Source organism: Sorghum bicolor, chromosome 4 (genome assembly GCF_000003195.3).
Source record: "Sorghum bicolor cultivar BTx623 chromosome 4, Sorghum_bicolor_NCBIv3, whole genome shotgun sequence".
Taxonomy (NCBI): domain Eukaryota; kingdom Viridiplantae; phylum Streptophyta; class Magnoliopsida; order Poales; family Poaceae; genus Sorghum; species Sorghum bicolor.
The window spans coordinates 62,147,205-62,155,992 of record NC_012873.2 but is presented as its reverse complement, the minus strand read 5'-3'; the positions used below and the strand labels follow the sequence as shown (position 1 = coordinate 62,155,992).

At 38.6% G+C, this 8,788-nt stretch overlaps 1 long non-coding RNA gene across 3 annotated transcripts; it reads left to right on the top strand.

Moving 5' to 3' along the window:
* Positions 6,539–7,721, top strand: LOC110435113. Of its 3 annotated transcripts, none has more exons than XR_002452778.1 (3): positions 6,539–6,666; positions 7,111–7,212; positions 7,304–7,721. It is a non-coding gene; the product is annotated as an uncharacterized LOC110435113 (long non-coding RNA). The 3 variants fall into 3 exon arrangements; XR_002452776.1 differs by having other exon boundaries at positions 7,003–7,212; XR_002452777.1 differs by lacking the exon at positions 7,111–7,212 and having other exon boundaries at positions 6,540–6,666.

Below are 8,788 nucleotides of genomic sequence, written 5' to 3'. Positions count from 1 at the left end.
TCTCACGCTCTCACACTAGCATACAGTAGAGGTGATGGTTGGAGGTTGAAAAAAAACTGACATGTGAGGCCTACGTCTACGTGCCATTGACTCATGAACGCTGCTGTGCTAGCTCGCCAACATGGTACGCCACATTAGCAAATGTGGCAAATTTGTAGGAGGTTTACTGTTTCGCGTGGCAAATCTATAAGAGCCCATATAAAATTGGTAAACGAAGGAGTGATATCCGTAAAAATGGCAAATAGTTAAAAATTCCTCTTTCTAAAAGTCTGTCATATTTTTCTGAATATCATGATATCGTTAAAGACAAGCGTCTTGTTCGTTTAGCTGATAAGCTATGGCAGAAAATATTATTCGCTAATTTGTTGTGAGAGAAACACTACTAAAATAGCTGGTAGATTTGGTTGATAAGCTCAAATAAATAGGCTAATAATGAAATCTGAGCCTAGTGCGACCGGATGGGAGGGCACTGTTGGGCAACCGAGTTAGGATACTATTTGTGATTCGTGTAAGCGAAAAACACTGCTAAATAACTAAAAGATTAACAAATAAGCTCAAGCAAATAGGTTGACAGAATCACACAATAGTTCAGATTGCTTTCACTTCCAATTCAATGCTAGCCTATACTAAGAGCACTTCCAATACTAGAAACTACACATAGTTTCTATACTTATTAATTTTTATAGACACTATATATAGAAACTATGGTTTCAATGGATAGTTTCTATAGAATATTTGTTTATCCAATCACATTCATTCTCTCTCCATTCTTAGCCAATAATATCACTTCATGTCTTGGATTTTGTGTAGACATAGTTTCTAACTTAGATCAGATTCAGTTTCTATGATTTTTGCTCTCTCTCTTCTATAACTATATTGTCACATCAGCAAAATGCTTAGGTAGCACTATAATTAATATCTATAGAAACCATGATGGTTTCTGCCTTGGGAGTGCCTTAAGGTAAGGAAAACCCATAGAACACTAGCAGTAGCAAATACATGTTGAAACGGGATTGAACAAACAAGCAAACCGAATTCCATGCTAGTATGTTATCAATTCAGTCATATATGCATGTTTCAGCAATCGAAAGCGGTACGTGTGATTACGACATCGATTAACTCTGAATATTGCAATCAGCAACTATCTCACTCTAACTATTGCAACCAGCATGAACCTAACTTTGAAGATTCGAACCAGCAACTACCTCAGAACGTCAACTAACATGATCTCAAGCAAATCCAACTCGAGGATCATACAGAAAATCCTCCTCAAGTGAGAAGCCAAGCCGGAGGAAAAGCACAGTTACAACTGACATACAAACAAGAAACACAAATCGAGCAAGCTGACCAATCTGTAGTCCATTATTTCCCAAAAAAAAACTAGATCACAACTAACCATAATTCCCAAACAAAACCAAATAGCCAATCAAAAGCCTAGGGATTCGATGAAATCGACATTCAGAATAGGATTCAAAACATGATGCAACACTCATATTCAGATAACAAACTACTAGATCATAACTAAAAAGAGGTTCTTCTCTGAATGTTTCCGTAGTGCAGTTGAAGACTAAGACCAAGAAACAGAACGGCTGACTAAAAATACAGGTTTCTAATTCGCAAAATTAGTGCATGAAATCTTCAGAGTTCAGAGACGACATTGACATTCCTGTGGTGTCTTTCCATCCAACAATGAAAATGCAGTTGACGATTGGTACACCTGCCTGTTGCCAAACGCATAACAAATTTCTCAGCTGACAACTTCCATCAGGAATTGAGAATTGAGAAGAAAGAACAAAAGGTATCCATCTCCAGTTCTCGACTGCGCTGCACCCCTCCTATGCTTAAATCTACACAATCCTTTACAGACTGCACCACCAAATGTCAAGCAAAGCCTTCCAAATAACAAACTAGATCACAACTAAAACAACAGACGACAACAAAAAAAAAACGCCAGACAGACGACGACAGTTGCCAGACAAAAAACATGAACCCTAGAAAAATAACAGCGTTCGTCGCTGCACGGATCGGGCATAGCTTGTCCACATCGCGTCGGTTGGCTTTGGCTTCAGCTGAGACCTGCCAGCTCGCCGAAACGAAATGGGAATGGGGGAAAACGAGCGGAAATCTTCCGGTCCGAAGCGTTCGCATCGGAGACGCCGTCCGATGATTCCCGCGCGATGTTTCCCACGCTCGCGACAGGTACTTACGTTTTTTTTTATTTCTTTCTTTTTTGTTTTTTCTTTCTTTTTCTTTTCTTCTTCTTTTCTTTCTTTTTATGTTTCTTTTCTTTTTCCCTCCCACCGTTGCTGTTAGTTTTCTTCTCTTTTTTTCTTTCTTTTTTCTTTTTCTTTTTCTTGCTATATTTTTTTTCTTTAATTTCTTTTCTTTTTTCTTTCTCTTTTTCCATTTTATATTCCGTTTGGTTCTTTTTTATCTTTTTTGTGCTTTATTTTTATTTTACTTTTTTGTTTTATATTAGTCTTTGTTTTGTATCTTTATCTTTATCTTTTTTATTCTTATTATTTTTCTTTGATATTTACGTGCTGACGTTATATTTTTTATTTTTTCTTTTGATTTTGTTTTTCCTTTTATTTTTTAATTATGTTTTTCTTTTATTCATGTTTTATTTTTTAATTTTTCTTTGTTTCTTTTCTTTAATTTTTTCCTTTTTTTCTTTCTTTTTTTCATTTTATATTCTATTTGATTCTTTTTCTATTTTTTTGTGTTTTATTTTTATTTTTATTTTTTGTTTTATATTATCTTTTGTTTTGTATATTTTATCTTTTTTTTTATTGTTATTATTTTCTTTGAGGTTCACGTGCTGATGTTCTTTTTTTGTTTTTTCTTTTAATTTTTAATTATGTTTTCTTTTATTCATGTTTTATTTCTTAATCTTTCTTTGTTATGAATCTTTTTTTGCATCATATGTGATGTTCTATAATACATTAAGTGTTGTTTTATGGTTAATTCAGCGATGTTTACTTAGTATACATACAATGTTCTATAATGTGTTGAGTGATGTTCTATTGTGAATTTAGTGATGTTCGCTTAGTACACATGTGGTGTTCTATGATATATCTAGTGATGTTCACGTAATATATATACGATGTTCCATAATGTATTTAATAGTGTTCTATAGTGTATTTAGTGATGTTCAGTTTAGTACACATGTGATGTTTTATAGTTTATTTTTAGGATGTTTTAAAACTATCCATATGATGTTCTTTTAAATTTTTCTCTATTACGTGTTTTTTCCTTATGCTTTGCTCTAGACTTTATTTTTTTGTTTACATGATGTATTTATTTATTTATTTTAAATATTATAATATCAATTTCATGAATCTAAACTAGAACACTATTATTAAAACTGAGAATATTTTTTTTACGAAGATGGAACATTTATTTTATGAACCTAGAACATTTATGTTCTTGTCGTATACAATGATGTTCTATGATGTATTTTATGATGTTCATATAGTATATATGCAATGTTCAGTTATGTTCTTTTGCGATGTTCTCATGAGATTTGTCTGGACCACGAGATAAATGTCCGTACATAAAATGTTTTCTAAATATATTCATGTGGGGTCTTGTTTTGAAGAGTTTATTACAAGGAATACGATGGTGTAATCGGATTTCAATTTCAATATTTGGTTTAGCAGCTACGACTTTTTTTACTTTAAAAAACACCTTGCATGTGCTGATGTCATCTATTTTGGAGTTTTCTATATGCAGTAAGGGACAAGCACAGGAAAAGTGGAAACCTCTACTGGCGCGCAGACTCCATGTCAACTCGGGCTGACGGGTGAGCGGGAAACCAGCGCGGGAATCATCGGACCAAGTTTTCGGTAATAATCGGACTGTAGCAGTCCCCGAAAACGAAACGACATGGCCTCACATGTCACTGCAACAAACCAACACACAGTCAGGCGGACACGAGCGGAGGGGGAACGACAACAAAAGAAACAGAGATCCACAAAAAAAACCGGTTACTGCAAGGACAGAAAACAACCGGGCAACGGCAACGTTTAGATAAAAACCGACTGTTCTACTGCTTCGGTGCTCCCCCCTTCCCCTTCTACTCGTAATTATCCCTAAGGCCTTCTTTGGCAGCCCAAATTCCCAGAGGGAACCCTGCGAATTCCATGGGCCAATCTCCCCTGTGCCAATCTCCCACGGGCCAAATTTTGGTGCTCTTTGGAAGCCCACTAACCCGAGGTTTGCAGCCCGTTTTCCTTCATTTTCCACGCGGAAATAATCCACGAGCGAGGAGACCGGGAGGGTTTCCCCTTGCGCTCGCGAGTCGGACGCGACGGTCTTTCTTCCTCCGCTCGTGACGCCGTCCGGTCACGAGGCCGCCGCCACCACAGCATCTGTCCGTCGCCCCGGCATCTGTCCGCCGCCGCGACATCCCTCCGCCTCGCTGTTGTTGGTCTCTCTCGTGCGTGTGACGTTGACGCGGGAGTCGTTCTCAGGCGCTCCTCCACCGCCGCCAACTAGCTCATCCACCGCCGCTGCCTCGCTCCTTGTCCGCCGTCGCCATCTCCGCTGCCATTGGCATTCGTCTCAAAGGTCAGTGCACCTATCTGCTAGGGTTTCTGGATTCGCCATTATCAGTTGCAGTAGTTTCTGGATCCGCTAGGGTTTGACCCGCACCTCCATTGCTTTTCATGGATCTTGGAGCTGCAGATTTGCGAGTCAGGACACCCCTACCACTACCCATTGTGCCGCCAGTGAGAGGCATCGACGCTGCCTGCTACAGGACACCACCTCATTTGCACTATATTCTGGTATGCTCTTTTCAGACAGTAACTAGTGTAGCAGCAGTTCATTTTTATTACTTGTTAATCGTTGCTCAACTCAGTGATTGCTTCATGTGTTTAGCCGACTGTCATGAATCCTGCACCTGAATATGAGAAGGTACACTTCGTGTCTTTATTGCTGAGTTCAGACCTTGCTCTTGTCTTTATAGCACACGGCAGTAGCAGCAGCTTGAGATAAATTCCATCTCTTTTGTGATCTGTCATTTTCAAGCAATAGTGAATGAACTATTCAAGTCATCATTAGCCATTCAATGATTGATTAGTTTATTTACTTTAGCTTGTTATGTGAGTGCATCTTGTGTTCTGTTCTTTTGCCTCCTAGTAGTACAGGAGTGGCAGCTTGGTCTTTTCAGTTTTCCAGGAGTAAGGTCATCCTGTATTTTAGTTTTAAGCCTCCTGCTAGCTGATAGTGCATTTCAAGGTTGAAGCTTGATTTAATTGCTTTATATGGCATGCCTTAACTGTAGCTCTTGGTTTAATATTTCACATGTTGTTTGGAGCTCTTGTTAGCTGAATAATTAGCATGTAATTTTATCCGTGCCATGTCGCTTTGCTTTTGCATTGTCTTAAAAAATTCCTAATTGTTTCTAGGCTGATATATCACTAGTTTGTGTGTGTGATCATGGCAAGTAGAAAGGCACATAGAGGTGTTCTTTACAGGTCTAGCATTATAAAATTCAGACAAGAGTTGTAGTTCAGTGTTGGACCTTTAGAAAATTCAGTTCAGTGAGCTGTTGTTTTTTCTTTCAGAATTGATTAAGCTGGTCTTGATCTTTCCTCTAAACTGTACTGCTTGCTGCCACCTTGCTATTAGCTACATGGGTTCTAGGTCCAAACAAAGCCGATCTTGCTATTGGCTGCATGGGTTCTAGGTCATTTTCTTCTTCATGTTTGCAAATAGAGCTTTAACTATACTGTTTTCTATCTGAAATTTCATGTTTGTATTAGAACCATACCATATGTCTTGTAACTCTGGCAGTCCTTGTTATGCTGCTATGTTTCTCTGTTGTGTTATCATACGGTTGATCTTAGTGTAGAATAGTGATTAGTCCCATATAGTTGTCCTCTGCTTAGTATTCATGTAGTAGTAACTTTTTCCCTTTTTCTTTTTTAAGTTTTTATTTAGCTTTTCATACTAGTGATTCAGGTTTTTATAACTTGGTGGCCATCAGGGTTGCTAGTAAAGCACCTTCTAACTTATGCTTGTGCGGTGCTAGTAGTGTATTTCATTTATCTTAGTCTAAACTGATAGAAACATCATTATCATGGCTGCTATTATTGCTATTGTGTTTAAGTGCAAGGAACCGTAGATGGAAACATGTTTATTTCGTATATACAATACAAGTGTCTAACTTGTTTCCCTGGTGTTACTTGCAGAGCTCTTGGTGGAGGCAATACATTATTTAAGGAGCTCTTGAGCTATATAATCTCTCTACTTGGGTACTGAACATGCGGTGGCATATGTGACAAGCTTCTGGAAAGGGTTTAAGTTATAGTTTTTTAGTGTTCAAGTTTTTAGTGAAGAGACTTTTCATTTTTTATATATATCTGTCAAGAATTTGTGGATGGAGATGAATTTGTGATGCATGTATTAGCTTGTTTTGATTTGGATATTATTAGGTTCCTGAATCAAACTTTTGCACATGAATTGGACTCTTATAATTCAAATAAATTTATTATTATATAGTGAGCTTTCTTCCACTATATAGTGAGCTTTCAAACTTTTGCACATGAAAAGCTCACTATATAATTTTCTGGAGGGTCGCCGGAATTCTACTCCTCAATTGACATATCAGGCGTTGCCACTGACAGTTGACATCTCAGCTAGCTGAAGACATTCCAGGTTAGTGGACTAAGATAGTTATATAGTTTTCTGAAATTTTTTAATATTATAAACTGCTTTTCAGTAGAGTTGCAGTGGACTAAGATAGTTATATAGTTTTCTGGTATGAGCTTTCATTAGTAGTTTGGTGTATAAATAATTGAATTGCAAGTATAAGCTTCCATTAGTAGCTTACATTACTACATTATTATACAAGATTATACCATTATCATCTGAAAATTTACTTTTCTGAATCTGGTAGCTCATTAGAGTTGCAGTTGGCAACAAGCTACTGGTAATTTGCTACCTTTGTTGCCCTGTTTTATAACATTATATAAACATATCCCTTCTGGACAGAGTTGTAGAGGTAGGGCTCCGTAATTCTATTAGAGATTCTTATGGAAGTGTAATATCTGGAATATTTATTGTTTGCTGGCACTTTGGCCAAGTGCTCTGCACCACCAGGTGCTTGGATACTGAAACACCGTAGTGACAAGTCTTCTGCCCTACCATAGTGACAAGTCTTCTGCCCTGAATACCATCAGGGACCGTAGAGCGAATTGTTAGGTAGTATTTTCTTTAATAGCTTGTGCTCTTGTGTGCTCTTGTGCTCCTAACCTATTGTAAGATATTCTTTTTTCTCATTGAATAAATGCAGAGTCCTTTGTGGAAATAGTGCATGATTTGAGATGAGCCTGGTGATAATTGAGTGCCTAGTATTTTGTGGGCATGACCACATGAAGGCATGAAGCACATACATTCAATTCCACTGGGCGATAACATCTAGAGGCTGATCCAATCTTCTGGTTGCTGGGTTAAATTGTTTGAACCATTGTAGATGTAACCTTATTCATCTGTATCTTGGGTTCTATTATCTATTATATCGATTTCATCTATATGGAGCACATCTGTATGGAGCATTTATGTTGGTGCTCATATCTTGGGTTCTATTATCTATCATATTGACTTCATCTGTATGGAGCGCTTTTGTATGAATTATATTGGACTCCTCGTGCCTTAATTTGTAATTTATGATGTTATAATATGGTGCTTGTATGTATGATGTAATATAAATTGGGCATATGTTTCTTAGGCCTTGTTTTGTTGTAAATTTTTTTACAAAATGGACACTGTAGCACTTTTGTTTGTATTTGACAAATATTGCTCAATCATAGACTAATTAGACTCAAAAAAGATTCGTCTCGCAAATTATAGACAAACTGTGCAATTAGTTATTTTTTAATCTATATTTAATGCTCCATGTATGTGCCGCAAGATTTGATGTGATGGAGAATCTGAAAAATTTTGTAAAATTTGTGAGGAACTAAACAAGGCCTTATATGAACTAGTAGGTTGGCATTTAGATTTTGTCATTCATGTTCTGGTTCTCCAAGTATGTTTCTTATATGCATATGCATAGGAAGTATATTGATTGGTGATATATGGTTTTTGCTATATTTGGATGTACTAGTTAGATAACGTCACTGGTTAGTGCATGGGTGAATGACTCAGAATGCAGACCATCTCATGTCCAATGGACAAGCAGCAGAAAATTTCCACCGCCGGCACTTCCAAACAGCGGAAGGGAAATTTCTCATGCGGGGGCAACTTCACGGTTGGTGGGAGGGGGAATGGAATGTCCAAGAAATTTCCCGTGGAGGGTTTTGCTCCCTGGGTTAATTACCCCAAGGTTGCCAAAGTAGCCCTAATAATAATATAAACTCTGGTGCTCCCCTTCTCCACTTCAGTTCAGAAGCTGCGACGCGGATCAGACGCCGGTCATCAGACCAGGGGCTCCCCCTTCTCCTCTCCCTTCTCCCCTTCAGAAGAAGCGACGCGAAGCCAGACGCCTGTCATCACGCCCGTCCCAGTGCCCAAACCGCGTCGTGACGGCCACCACACGAACAAGCCGGTGAGAATGACCGCTGACGTCTTGGCGCAGATAGTAGCAGAGAAGTGGAGACGCCGGTTGAACACCGCCATCAGTGCCACCGGAACCAGAAGGCCAATGACCATGAAGAGCAGCAGGCGAAGACCAGCTGAGCCGCGGCGTCCCAGGTGGCGACGCGGTCGAGCTCGGGGAGGAGATCGATCATCACGGCCGCGTCGTTGCCCAGAAGGCCGACCAGAGCAGCTGCATCGA